The following is a 15,472-nucleotide window of genomic DNA, read 5'->3' on the forward strand; positions in this document are numbered from 1 at the left end:
AGATATTGAAATGGTAGAAATCAAAACAGCTGAAGGACAACTAAAATATTTCGAGGTACAATATCTAATATTCACAGTTGTATGTCTGTAATTTTCTTTTGTAAAGGATTGTGATTGTTGTGGGCATATAAATCTCCATTTAAGATTAAGCTCTAGGCATTAAGATTCTATTATGATTTTTGAGTGACAATTACAGTTCTTCCACCATTCCACCTCCGCACTGCACAAATTCTCAAGAACACGGAAGGTGTCTACTGAAATATTCAAATTCAGTAAAATGTAGTCAGTTTGCATCTGGTTTATTTTTCCTTTTTCTAATTTTGCTTGCTTGTTTTCCTTCAAATGTATGTTACACTTGGGAATCTGGGGAGATTTCAAAAGACTGGAAGACAACCCTGAATTGCAGAGTTGTTTTCTTGTTTCTGTTGTATAGTAACAGTGAAGACAGTGAAGTTTTTTGTTGTTTTTTTTTTTGTTTTTCAATATGCACACGTCATGAAATACAATGCATTTCCTCATGTTAGGCTAGCACATGAACATTAGTAGAAAAAAAGTCAGCATATTTTAGCAATATATGTTTGAGTGCGTTATATGTGAAAATGCACATATGAAATTCAAAATAGTGTATCTTTATGCAAAATATCTATAAGACTGTCTTTTGAACGTCACATTTTCTGTCATTCAGTGGACTTTTTTATAAGTAAAATTGTTCTTCCTTCTGGACTTTTTCATTATATACTAATTTATTTAATTGCGTGGTAAATAGTATTTGATAACCACATATGCCAAGTACTATAATAATGTTGGTATTTGTTAAGCGCTTACTATGTGCCGAGCACTGACTCCAAAGCCCGTGCTCTTTCCACTGAGCTACGCTGCTTCTCTATAAATAGAAGCATTTACTTTGTAAGAGGTGTTCTGAAATGGATTATTGTAACAATTGTAATATTGTTACAATAAGTGCATGTGGATCTATTTTTACATTTATGGAGCAAGAAAGAGGTTCATTCATTCAATTCATTGGTATTTATTGAGCACTTTCTGTGTGCCAAGCACTGTACAAAGTGGTTGGGAGAGTACGACACAACAACAAACAGATTTGTTCCCTGCCCACAGTGAAATCACAGTCTAGAGGGGGAGACTGACATTAATATATAAATGAATGAATTACAGATATGTATAGATATACATACATATATATATGTGCTCTGGCGATGGGATGGAGGGTGAATGAAAGGAGCAAGTCAGGGCAACGAAAAACGGGGTGGGATTAGAAGAAATGGGATAAGAGGAGAGGAGGCCTTAGTCAGGGAAGGCCTCTTGGAGGAGATCTGCATTCAATAAGACATTGAAGTAGGGGAGAGTAAGATTGAGGTTCATTGAGAAGGTTAGCATTAGAGGATCAAAGTGTGTGGGCTAGGAGGGGGCAAGGTAATTGAGTGCTTTAAAGCCAATGATGAGGAGTTTTTGTTTGATATGGAAAGTGGATGGGCAACCACTGAAATTTCTTGAAGAGTGGTGAGAAGCACAGTCTGAATGTTGTTCAAGAAAAATGATCTGGGCAGTAGAGTGAAGTGTGGACTGGAGTGCGTAGAGACAGAAGGTAGGGATGTCAGCAAGGAGGCTGATACAATAATCAAGGCGGGATAGGATAAGTGCATGTACTAATATGGTAGCAGTTTGGATAGAGAGGAAGAGGTGGATTTTAGCGATGCTATGAAGGTAGAACTGACAGGATTTAGTGATGGCTTCAATATGTGGTTTGAATGATAGAGAGAAGTCAAGGTTAACGCCAAGTTTACGGGCTTGTGAGACAGGAAGGATGCTGTTGCTGTCTACAGTGATGGGAAAGTTAGGGGAAGGACAAAGTTTGTGTAGGAAGACAAGAAGTTTGGTTTTAGCTATAGTTAGTTTGAGATGATGGGATGACACCCAAGTAAAAATGTCTTCAATGCAAGAGGAAATGAGAGGCTGTAGAGAGGGAGAGCGACCAGTGCTGGAGATGAAGATTTAGGAATCATCACACCGAGATGGTAGTTAAAACCATGGGAACAAATTAATTCTCCAAGGCTGAGTGGATGTAGATGGAGAATGGAAGGAGATCCAGAACTGAACCTTGAGGGACCCCACACAGTTAAGGGGTGGGAGTCAGAGGAGGAGCCCAAAAAAGAGACTGAGAATGAGCGGCCAGAGAGATGGGAGGAGAACCAGGAGAAGACAGTGTTAGTGAAGCTGAGGTTGGATAATGTTTCCAGTACAAATGGGTGGTCGGCAGTGTCGAAGGCAGCTGAGAGGTCAAGGAGGATTAGGATGGAGTAGAGGCTGTTGGATTTGGCAAGTAGGAGATCATTGGTGACCTTTGAGAGGGTGGTTTCTGTGGAGTAAAAGAGGACGGAAGCCAGTTTGGAGGGGGTAAAGAAGAGAATTGGAGGAAAGGAATCAGGGACAGCTTGCTCTAGGAGTTTGAAGAGGAATAGTAGGAGGGAGATGAGGTAGTAACTGGAGGGGGTTGTGGGGGTTAGAGAAGGGTTTTTAAGGATGGGGGAGACATAGGAATGTTTAAAAGCAGTGGGGAAGAAGCCAATGGAGAGTGAATAGTTGAAGGTGGCAGTTAGGGGTGGAGGAAGGGAGGGGCCAAGTGTTTTCATGAGGTACAAGGAAATTGGTTCAGATGCATAAGTAGAAGGGTTGGGTTTTAAAGAGAAGGCTGGAGATTTCCTCTAGAGATAGTGCTGGTAAAGCAGTAGGAGAAGGGAAGGACTTTAGAGGGGCAGAGGGATTCTTAGGAGATCACACTTGAGGTGAAGAATAGGGAAAAATGAGGTGGGGCAAATGAAATAAATGGGGTAAGATGAAGGGAAAGGAGAAATAAAGCTAAAAGAAAGCTACATTAAGCTAAAGGAAAGGTAAATAAATATCTATTATGACATCAGATTAAATATTGTTTAGAGTATTTTCCAGCTTTCAATAGGAGGTGGGGTCCAGGCCAATACTAATGGCCGATCGTTCTCAGTCTCTTTTGTGGGATCCTCCTTTGCCTCCCACCCTTAACTCTGGGGTGGTCCCTCAAGGTTCAGTTCTGGGTTTCCTTCCATTCTTCATCTACATCCACTCACCCTTGGAGAATTCTGGAAATAAAGCAGATAAAAACAATTTGGGTCTTGAAATATGTAAATGTTAATTGCATACCTTGGACATAAATTCATGAACAAGTTCAAGAAAATTATTTGAATGAAGATGTAGGAGATCTTTTATTTGCTCTCCATCTCCTTCAGCATGGGGAAGTTATATGACTTATGAAGATGAATATATTCTCAGTTCTTTGAAGGGCCTAGTTCAGTAGAGTAAAAGACCAGGACTTTTATAATATCTAAAAATTTTAATTATTTGTTGAAAATTGATTAACGTATAGACAGTTTCCAATTACATTAATAAGAGTTCAAAGGGAAGCATCAGTAAGTCAAACAGGCTCAATTATTGAAATAGATAAATGCGATAGACAACACCATGTAAATAACATTTGTTTCCTACATAAACTGATGCATAACTTTTTTTTTCTTGAATGTGTTATATGGTCTGGTGCCAATATATCTTTAGACATTTTAAATATCTGCTTTTTGGCTGGTAAATTATCAAGCTTAGGTTTCCTGACTTAAAACCTTATCAATAGATAGGACATAGCAATTAATCACTAGTAGCTAAATATTGCTTTTAAAAATAGATCTGATTTCATTTGTTCACATATGCTCCCCTATGATTTTTGATAAAATGAAGGGGGAGGGTGTGAAGGAACTTCCTCCCCTCTCTAGATGCTTTCTATGCACTTCTTAGAACTGTGAACACCAACAACTGAGTCAGAGTTGAAAAGCATTTTTCCAGGCAAGAAAATCTATCACGTCAAGAGGAGAATAGCAAGCCTTTTGCATTTCTCCTCCCCACTCCCGCCTCGACATAAGTGTGGGTGGTTCATCTTCAGGGAAGACTTCTTTTCTTCCATTCTTCTTTGTTTTCTTTCTGCACCTGCCAGTTTCCTCAAACTGGTGAAATTCTGATTGTTGGAATGGAGGTTGGGACTTGGGAAAACAACATGTGTACAGGGTGAATTCTGATATTGACTGTGAATACAGTATTATTATTATTATTAAGTGCCATTGAGTCATTTCTGATTCATAGTGACTCTGTGGATATATTTTCTCCAGAGCGTCCTGTTTTCTGCCATAATCCGTAATCCTTCTAACGTTTCTTCTGTTATTGTTGTTGTGGTCTCTATTTTTCTAGCTGTTGGTCTGCCTCTTCCATGTTTTCCCTGGACCTTTCCTAGCATTAGTGTCTTCTCCGGAGAATTAGTTCTCCTGATTATGTGTCCAAAATATGCTAATCTAAGTCAAGTCATTTGGCCTTTCCATAATTTGTTCCAAAATCCATTTTTTTTTTTGCTTTTTGGGGAGGCCATGGTATTAGCAAAAGCCTTCTCCAACACTACATTTCAAAAGAGTCAAGTGACAATGCTAAATTTAGTTTTTTCATACTGTTGTTTGGCAGTAACTGTAAATAATGCCTCTGGTATTCCTCGTCTTCCTAAATGGGCAGGAGCAGAGAACCTGAAGAGTTAAAGAAGACTGGTGCAAAGCTCGCCCTTGTTGTGCACTTAGAGGGAGAGTTGTGGATGACCCACACATCACATACTTGAGAAGAATATTGATTAATCCAGTTGTATTTACTGAGTGCTTACTGTGTGCAAAGCCCCATATTAGGCACTTGGGAGAGTACAAAAAGAAACTCATTCCCTGCCCACAATGAGCTTACAGTCTAGAGGTGATCTTACATTCTAGAGTGTGAGGATAATACTGCAGGCACACCAGAACTCAGCATAAATGCCCTCTCTTCCACTTCCCCAGGGCTTGAGTTAGCTATTGTCTGCTTAATCTAAGTGTTGATCACTTAAGATCTCCAGATCCCTAATATGCATGTCTTCAAATGTTTAGGTGACTACTCTAATGATAGTAGAAGAAATGGTGTCTATGGAAAGAGAATATATTATAGAATATTACAAAGAAAATGTGTAGATTCCAACCCTGCCTTCAGAGATCTCATGGTCTAAGTATGGTGCAAAATATCCTTAATGAACAAAACTATGGGAGAGGTGGACTCGTAGTCACTGCTGAGGAAAAATTGGAACAGTTCTACAGGAAAATATGGACCTTCTGTTCCTATATTAGGAACTTCTGCAGAAAACTACTGCCAAAATATTTGACTCAGTGTCCGACAGAAGAGTAATCTTGTAGAATCAGAGCATTTTTACAAAACAAGGAATGGTGCCAGTAAGGGAACTGTCATTCTTACACCACGGATCCACTTAAGATTTGTTTTTTTCCACTGGCAAGAAAGCCAACAACTCTTTAATGGGGGACTGGTGTTGATTAGGACTAATTAGCTTTATCTTTCTTAGGTTTAGGGTTAGAATCACGTTGGACTGAAAGCAGGAAAAGAGATTGCTAAAAGTAAAGTATGCAACAGAATACAACGGGCTGTATTTTTGGTGAGGGACAAGCTGAAGTGCAGTATGAGAATGTAGCAAAGTACATTAACATTAATCACTTAGTATAGTGTTCTGCTCACAATAAGCACTCAATAAATTCCACTGATTGATTAATCCCTTCCATTCTGTAGCTAGAGATTTCTAAGCCTTTCAGGCTGCCATATACCTTTCATGATTTAGTAGTCCTAATGGGAATAGTATTTGTTTAAAGTCAAAGTGAACAAGGTACTATTCTAAGCTCTGGATAAAGAAAATGTGTGGGTGAAAATGAGACATTTTCACAGGCTAAGAGATTCACAATCTAAGTGGGGAGAGGAGACAGACAAAAAATAGATACCTATGGAAAGATGAAACAGAAAAACAAAAAACAACATGAAAGACAAGCAAATAATAAATACCAAAAATCAAAGCGAAAAGAGTAATAGGGTAATGAGCAGAAGTTCCAGCTCCTCTCAACACACAGTCCAATATTGGCTAAGGTCACAGCTGAAAATGGCCACAATCAGGAAGCAGCGTGGCCTAGTAGGAAGAGAATGGGCCTGGGAGTCAGAGGACCTGGGCTCTAATCCCAGATATGCCACTTGTCTGCTGTTTGACCTTTGGCATGTCACCTCCCTTCTCTGTCAGTTACTTTATTTGTAAGGTTGGGATTAAATGTTCCTCCTCCCAATTTAGACTTGGAGTCCCATGTGAGCCAGGAACTGTAACCAGCCTAATTATCTGGTATCTACCCCAGCACTTAGTACAATGTCTGAAGTGGACGCACACAGTAAGTGCTTAAAAAGTACTCGAATAAAAATCTTCTCAATTATCCTCCATTCTGTGGAGGCACCACCTCTGCTGTTTTGTCCTTCTAGCTTGTGTAGTGTGGTACAGAACTGAAGTCTCAGGTTGCCATGAAGGTGGAGAGGCTTTAATTTTTGATGTGCTATGCCAGTGATGACCTAAAGTTCCATTATGTAAGAATATAGATCAGGGATTTCAAAACAGTATTTCCTTTTCCTGATATAAAATTAAAGAAAGAAAATACCCACGAGGTAAAACAGTGCATTTCCTTTCAAAGTATTGGTATGCCTGCAGGCAGGATTTTAATAGAGATCTTCTACCTAGTCAAATATAATACCTGTCCCTCTAAGTTAAAAAAAAATGAGACATTACCTTCAGGAAAGAGCTAAACCTGCCTAGAGTGATCCAATCCCCCTTATTTGGCACCAAAAAATCACCTTAATTCTTTCCTCAGTGTTATTTGGTTTTAAATGCTGCTACTTCTGAGAGAACTAAAGGTGAGTAGTGTGAACTGAATTTTTTCAAAGGTTTAGAGAGCTGAATTAGGCCCTGCCTCAAGATCAGAGTCACTATGAGAATGGTGGTAAGAAGAGGCAAGGAAGCAGGGACTAAGATGTGCAGAACCTTGTGTTTGGGCCTAGAGCCCAACCCACTTCTCATGGTATGGGAGATAGAACAGCCAGAAATAGGGTAATGTTCACTGTATCTATGCTAGCAGTGATGAAGATTTCTGAACAATGATCTTTCTAGTGAATTCCCAGAGTAGTAGCAGTTAATGGATACACTTTAGGCATGGTGGCCAGACCTCAAGGGGCTCAAAATCCAAGGAGAATAGGAGGGAGGGTTGGTTGGAGACAAATAAGAAAAGGTGACATAAAAAAAGGTGGATAGACCAAGACAGGATCCTTAAAAATTGTGATTTAACATGGCCAGCCAAAAGTCGGTGGCTGCCAAGAAAACCTCTTACTGGATAATGGTACGCCGGAATTGCACTTTGCTTTGGTCCTATCAATAACAATTGAGACTTGTACCTTTCTTTTTTTTTTCATGGTACCTGTTAGCCACTTACTATGTGCCAGGCACTGTTCAAAGCTGTAAGGTAGATATAGAGTAATTAGGTTGGACACAGTCCCTGTCCCATATGGGGCTCATTGTCATAATCCCCATTTTACAGATGAGGTAACCAAAGCACAAAGAATAATAATAATGGCATTTTTTGAGTGCTTACTATGTGCAAAGTACTGTTCTAAGCACTGGAGGGGGTACAAGGTAATCAGCTTGTTCCAAGTGGGGCTCACAATCTTAATCCTCATTTTACAGATGAGGTACCTGAGGCACAGTGAAGTTAAGTGACTCACCCAAAGTCACACAGTTGACAAGCGGCGGAGCCAGAATTAGAACCCATGACCTCTGACTCCCAAGCCCACGCTTTTTCCACTTGCCCAAGGTCACACAGCACACAAGTAGTAGAGCTAGAATTAGAACCTAGGACCTTCTGTAGCCTAGGCCCTAGACACTTTCATTAGGTCAGGTGGAAACCTTTCTGTATACTTTGCAATGGGCCACACCCCATTCATCATTGCACTCTTTACACTCTAAATCCCAGCAGATACAAACACCAAAGGGATGAGAAAATGCAAGTGGCCCATTATACTCTAAATGGGGTGACACACTCTAATGCTGACTTTCTTCTCTTCTCATCTATGGGTTATAATTTGAAGATTAAAGGTGATTGGAACATTTTTCTACAGAACCTCTCAGTCCATGTTTCGCCACTCCTCAAGAAACTCCAGGGGTTACTCATCCACCTGCACATGAAACTGAAAGTCCTTACCATCAGCTTTAAAGCACTCAATCACCTTGCCCACTCCTACCTTACCTCGCTGCTCTCCCACTACAACCCAGCCCACAGACATTGGTCCTCTAATGCTAACCTCCTCACAGAGTACTTCGATCTTGGTTATTTTGCCACTGGCTTCTCTACCACATCCTGCCTCTGGCCTGGAACACCCTCCCTCTTCATATCCAACAGACAATTCTCCTCACGTTCAAAGCCTTATTACAAGCACATCTCCAAGAGAACTTCCCTGACTTATCCCTCATTTCCTCTTCTCCCACTTCCTTCTATGTTGTCCTTGCACCTGGATTTGTTTCCTTTATTCACTCATCCCTCAGCTCCATAGCACCTATGTCCCTATCTATAATTTATTCATATTAATGTTTGTCTCCCCGTCTAGATTGTAAATCTGTTGTGGGCAGGGATATGTCTACCAACTCTGTTGTATTGTACTCTCCCAAGCTCTTAGTGCAATTGCTTTGTGCCCAACAATAAGCACTCAATAAATACTGCTGATTGATTGATTTGAGATCATTTAATCCTATTCTCTTTGAGATTTCAATGACAACTAACAAGTAGAAATGAAATTTGGAATTTTCCTTGTTAATGGGGCAGAGATCAGATCTTAGCCATGTGACTAGAATTGTACATTTCAAGCGCTTAGTACAGTACTCTGCACATAGTAAGTACTCGATAAATACTATTGAATGAAAGAATGAACTAGAATGAAGTCCGTGAATGCAGAAAAACAGGGGTTCATTTTCTGATTAGTAGTAATTTGGTTCTGAGCAATTTGGGGTGGTTTTTTTTCTATATTCAGGTATCGAGATAGATATTTGTAGATAGAAATATCTTGAAAGGTGAGTGGAAGAGTCCTTCTTGTGAGAAGTTAACCATTGTATCCGATCTAATGAATCTAGGACAGAGGCCCTTGTTTAACAACGTAACTGTGAAACTAGAAATCTCTTCTGTTATAGACTTCTCAGTATATCTTCAATAAAAATGCCAATTGGAAATGAATCTTACAATTAAATATCATTGTTAAATGTTTGAATCAGATTCATACATTTATATGTGTGTGCTCGTTTATATATATTGAATTAAAGAAAATAAGAGAATGCTGAATAGGTAAGCGTTTTATTGTAATGATACTCCCTATTGGTATTATCCGTGAAATAGATTTCACTAATCCTTTTAAACAGGGAATTGAAAAATGTAGTTTAAAATTAATTACATGTACGATTCATGTAAATGAAAACCTTAAATTCATTAAACTAATTATCAGAAAGTAAGGAAAAATGAAGAAAATACCTAAAATATGCATATTTATTAAGTGGTGGTATTTATATCTTATAACCTAAGGCTTCACTTTATTAGCTTTAGCTGCAATTATCATTAACATTTTCAGTTGCATCTTTAATGAACAGTTGAGTCACAAATGTATAATAGCACACATGAAAATGGCAGTCTTTAATAATCCACAAAGGTTGCAACTTAAAAAATATACATACTATATCAGAATTATGCTTCTTGCTGTAATACTAAATCTGAATCAGTTTGTTTTAACCCAAGTACTTTGTACCAATGAATTTAGTTTATCTATTGCATGGGGGAAATCATCTTATTATCAGAGACATTAAAGACTTTTAGTAGCTAGAATTCATTATCTTAATGGTGCATCTTATTAAAAAGGAATTGTAGTATTCTGTTAGCATCACTGGACTAGCATTCAGGACATTAATTGCCCAAAGCTGCCATGTTTTCTATGTAGTTATCTCTATCAATGGAAAGGGGATAATGAGAGTAGTGGTTTTTCTTGCATTCATTCATTCATTAAATCATATTTATTGAGCGCTTACTGTGTGCAGAGCATTGTATTAAGCACTTGGAAAGTGCAATTTAGAATTAGAGACAGTCCCTGCCCACACCAGGGAGAGCTCATTTTCACAAAAGAGATGTGGGAATAGTCTCCTTCTATCTGCTTGATTCTCCCTCTTTGCAGGGCGAGAATCAACAAAGACCTTGCATTCTTTGTTTTGTCTTTTTTTTTTATTATTTTTATAGTATTTGTTAAGCACTTTCCATGTGCCAGGCACTGTTCTAAGTGATGGGGTAGTTACAAGGTAATCAGGTTGGACACAGCCCAAGTCCCATACGGGTCTCATCGTCTTAATCCCCATTTTACAGATGAGGCAACTGAGGCACAGGCAAGTGAAGTAACTTGCCTAAGCTCACCCAGCAGACAAGGACTTACTGAGTCTCAGGCCTGCGCTCTCTCCACAAGGCTAAGTTGTTACCCTTATTTTTAACTATTAGTTATTTAATATCCATGAATTGACTAATTATTGGGCATGGACTATTTATTAACTAACTTTTTAACTAATTAGGCATTAGTTAGTAATAGTAATAATTGTGGTATTTGTTAAATGCTTATAATGTGTCAGCGTTGAACTAAGCGTTCGGGGGAATACAAGCAAATCAGGTTGGACCAAGTCCCTGTCCCATATCAGGCTCACAGTCTTAATCACCATTTTATAGTTGGCGTAACTGAGCCACAGAGACATGAAGTGCCTTGCCCAAGGTCATACAGCAGACAAGTGGCATAGCCGGGATTATTCATTCATTCAATTGTATTTATTGAGCATTTACTGTGTACAAAGCACTTAACCAAGTGTGTGGAAGAGTACAATATAACAATAAACAGACACATTCTCTTCCCTCAGTGAGCTTATCCATGACCTTCTGACTCCCAGACTCCTGCTCTATCCACTAGGCAACCAGTTGACCACCAGGAAAGGCCAAAATGGAACCTCAGCCAGATCTTGTCAGGTCAGGAGTGTAACCTGAAGTCTTTTTAAAGTGGGAGGAACAGGGTAGGCAACTTGTTGGCTGCTGTGACTTTTCACTAGCATTTTCACCAGAGTGGGCTCTGGTAATAATGGTATTTATTGATCATCCACTAAGGTGCTTGGGAAATTTGAGCAAATAGAAGTGGCATAGCCTCTGGCTCTGAGGAGCTCATGTTCACCGAAAGCAGAATCTTGAAGTCCTTCTCACCCATCCCTCAGTTGTTTGAGACTCTTTATAAGGAGTCCTGGCCCATCCTTCTGAGGGGTAATGTTCCTGCTTTCCCATGTGCTGTTGTCTTTAGAATGTGTACAGATGTGAACCTTACTTGCAAACTGTTCTACAGACACTTAAAAGTGTCCGGTTTCAAGAACAGTAACTAGCTAAATGACAAAGGTAAGTCAATTTACCTGGTGGCCTACATGGGGAATAAAAGAGGCTACACCTGGCATGATTTAGAACTGAATCAGTTTAGCAATTAGTCAGGAGGCTAGGGATAGGTAAGGTTATTAAACAGCTGAATACTAGAGACCGAAGCTTTTGTTTATAGGTCTGGCTACTCTGTGGTTGAATAATAATAATAATAATAATAATAATGATAATGATGATGATTTTTTTAAGTGCTTTCTTTGAGTCAAGCACAGTTCTAAGCTCTGGAGTAGATACAAGATAATCAGGTTGTCCCATGTGGGGCTCACAATCTTAACTCTCATTTTACAGACGTAACTGAGGCACAGAGAAGTTAAGTAGCTTGCCCATGGTTACACAACAGACAAGTTGTGGAGCCGGTATTAGAACCCATGTCCTCTGACTCCCAAGCCCATGCTCTTTCCACTAAGCCATGCTGCTTCTCTACTTTGGAAGAAAACTTTGGTGAAATGTAGAGAATTTAATTCAAAGTATGCCCTTTTTAAGCTTTTACCTCCTCATTAAGGGGTATGGAATGGAGTAAAATAGACCCTCCACCTGCTACTATGCTTACTATGTACGAGGGCACTGCAATAAGCACTGGGGTAGATGCAAACTAATCAGGTAGGACACAGTCCTTCCTTGTCCTACATGAGACTCACATTCTTAATCCCCTTTTTACAGGTGAAGTAACTGAGGCATAGAGAATTTAAATGACTTGGTCAAATGGCAGATTGAATCCAGATCTTCTGACTCCCAAACCCTTGCTCTTTCCACTTGTCTACACTGGGATTAAGTGGACTTAAGTGGTTAGCTGATGTGGAAATGGTGAAGTGGCAGTTGAGAGATATAAGTAAGGGCAGAAAGACAAAGGCATCTGGAACTGACTGAATTTTTGGTGGACACTTTTAATTCTCTTTTTCTAAAGAAAAGAGAATCCTAGTTGATCTTATAGATACCGACTGTTCAGGAATGATGGAGATGGAGGTAATTGAATGAAATGGAGGCAATACCCCCATCATAAATTAAAGTAGCATGATTTAAGTGCATTACATTGTTTTTAATAAGATCTGTTTTCTTATAATGTGGAAGGTTCTGTTGTTGTTGAACGTCACATTACGGAAATCTGGAGTTATAATATGCATAGGTGGACCAATGACCCACACACGTCAAAACCTTTTTGGCCCATAGGGCTAGATCAAATGGACTTCATGCCATCATTTTGAATAAGCTGAAAAAACAAAACAGAAGAATATGTGATGGCCCCTTGGAGTTTCCTCACTGGCTGGGAGAATGAGGTCTGCTGGAAGCATGAGTAGAAAATGGATCTCAGACTTTACCTTCTTATCCCCATTTAGTGACTTGAGATGTCTGGCCTTGGTGTGAAATGGACCCTGTAGTCTTGGCCATTTCCTCCCCAGGGTCTATATGAGGGTGGGCTCAGAAGGGATCTCAAACATCAAACACCATCATGATACCTGATATTGGAGATCCTAGAAAATGTGGTTTTCCTGAAAGGATCTTCCTGAATCAACTTCTTCCCTTGGTTATTAAGTCAAGCCAACAATCAGACAGTCATATTTATTGAGCACTTACTGTGTGCAGAGTACTGTACTAAGCACTATGGAGTAGAATCTTACTTTGAGTTTGAAGCCATCTAGGGCATGATTGATAGGGTCTTCGGCAGTCATCAAATTCAGGTAAAATGACTAAACAAGAGTGACTTCTTTATCTACTGATCTCATCAACAAAAAGGGCTGGGGTCATCAGTCTTGAAGCACCACGAATGAATTTTCCAATGTTTAGGTGAACATCAAATTCATCTTTATTTTTACCTTGCTCTCATTAGGCAGAATCCTCACCAGATTTTTGTTTGTTTTCAAAATTTGTTAAGTGCTGACTATGTGCCAGACATTGTACTCAGAGTTTGTGGACGTTACAAGTTAATCAGGTTGGACAAAGTCCCTGTCCCACATGGGGCTAACAGTCTTACTCCCCATTTTACAGATGAGGTAACTGGAGCACACAGAAGTTAAGTGACTTGCCCAAGGTAACACAGCAGGCAAGTGGCAGAGCCGGAATTAACACACAAGTCCTTCTGACTCCCCAGTCCATGCTCTATCCACTAGGCCATGGGGTTGTCTGTGGTTCCGGTCCCAGTATGGAGCAGATTGTCATATATCCAAAGGAGCCAACTCTGGTTATCCAATAGCAAGAGGGAGCCTGAGTTTAAAATAAGAGTTTATCACATTACTGAGTCTCTTCATAGACATAGATATTCTGTCCCATGGCCAGGCCCAGAGTCTTATTGTTTGCAGTTTGTGTGAGAACCTCCCAGAGGTGGTCAGGTTGGTCATTTCCCTTCCATCCCAGTTTACTGTGCAGGATAAGCATGTGCTGGTGTGTAATTTCAGTTTGGCATGACTATGAAAACAAGACACTTTTGATCAAAAACTTGCCCTGTCTATGGTTCCTCACATGTTCAGTATTAGGGGGGAAGTCAGCTCAGTTACGGCAGATTTATTTGGTTCCAACTGGTTCTTAATGGTCCCTGCTTATGGTGGTTGTTTTGTTGATCTTTTGCCTTGCACTTTGATACCTCTTCCTCTTCTGCTGTTCTCTAATTGTAGGTTATCTAAGCCCCTCTTTCCACTTCTCCCACTCCCTTCTGGTTGCCCTGACCTGCTCCCTTTATCCATCCCCCTTCCCTGCCCCAAAGCACTTAGGTGCGTATCTGTAATTTATTCATTTATATTAATTGTCTGCCTCCCCCTCTAAACATAAGCTCGTTTTGGACAGGGAGTGTGTCTGTTTATTGCACTGTTTATAGTGTTTATATAATGCTCTCCCAAGCACTTAGAACAGTGCTCTGCACACCATAAGTGCTAAGCACTCAATAACTGATTGATTGAATGAATGAATGAATGAATGAATGCAAGACCCTCACCACGGGTGCCTCAAGTTTAAGCCATTTATTCCCCCAAATTATAGTTCTGATATAAAATAATATATGAGCAGTAATATTTCAATATGGGCTGCATATGTATAGGTTTATACTTAAAAAGGGAACTAAGCGTTTAACTACAAATCTCTGCTGCAATTCCATTTTGATCCATTTGACCAACAATAACATCCCACCTGAAATAGACCTTGAATCTCTGGTCAGATGGAAATCTGATTAATCTCAGCCTACTTTAAGCTAAAACCTTGGCCTTCTCAGGTTCAATAATTGAACCTTAAGTGCTGTTGATACTGCTACTGAGCAGTCACTCAGAAGCAGATCTTCAAACATTCTTGACTTCTTTGAAAAGTATTTGAAAACCACACAATGTCACTTCTCATTACAGGTTTATGGTATTCAAAGAGTGCCGGGATCAGATCTACTTACTCTTTTGTACTCTCCAAAGCATTTACTAATGTACTCTATACACAGTAAGCACTCTACAAATATGGCTCAGAGGAAAAAGCACGGGCTTTGGAGTCAGAGGTCATGGGTCTGAATGGGTTGTCAGCTGTGTGACTGTGGGCAAGTCACTTAACTTCTATGGGCCTCAGTTACCTCATCTGTAAAATGGGGATGAAGACTGTGAGCCCCACGTGGGACAACTTAATTCCCTTGTGTCTACCACAGCACTTAGAACAGTGCTCTGCACATAGTAAGCGTTTAACAAATACCGACATTATTATGTTAATCTGGCCTTGGTGGTTAGGTGGCATTTTTAACCTCTGTGTATTTGGACAAAATGGTGCTTTCAAAAAAGGAAAAAAAAGTCATGAAAATGACTGATTCAAAGCAGATTTAGTGATCATGGAACTTCTGCAGTCAGTACTTGTGCACAAAATGGTGGTGTCTTTCTGCCCCATCATTTATAAAACTGATGTAGGTGCTTCAGTGCAAGAAGATCCCTCCCTACAAAGGATTTGTAGTCCTAGAGCAAGTTGGAAATGGGGATCCTTTTAAGACTTCTTTCACCCCATTGCCGCTGTCTCTTCCTCCCCCTGAACCACCACTTCTCATCTGTTACATGTACCGAGTGTCATCCGCTACTGATATT

The 15,472-nt window shown here is 39.8% G+C and overlaps 1 protein-coding gene across 1 annotated transcript in view; it reads left to right on the forward strand.

Moving 5' to 3' along the window:
• NEGR1 (neuronal growth regulator 1) overlaps positions 1 to 15,472 on the forward strand; it is a 1,090,779-nt gene that overhangs the window by 467,440 nt on the left and 607,867 nt on the right. The gene's annotated exons all lie outside the window — the stretch shown is intronic.

Source organism: Ornithorhynchus anatinus, chromosome 4 (genome assembly GCF_004115215.2).
Source record: "Ornithorhynchus anatinus isolate Pmale09 chromosome 4, mOrnAna1.pri.v4, whole genome shotgun sequence".
Lineage (NCBI taxonomy): Eukaryota > Metazoa > Chordata > Mammalia > Monotremata > Ornithorhynchidae > Ornithorhynchus > Ornithorhynchus anatinus.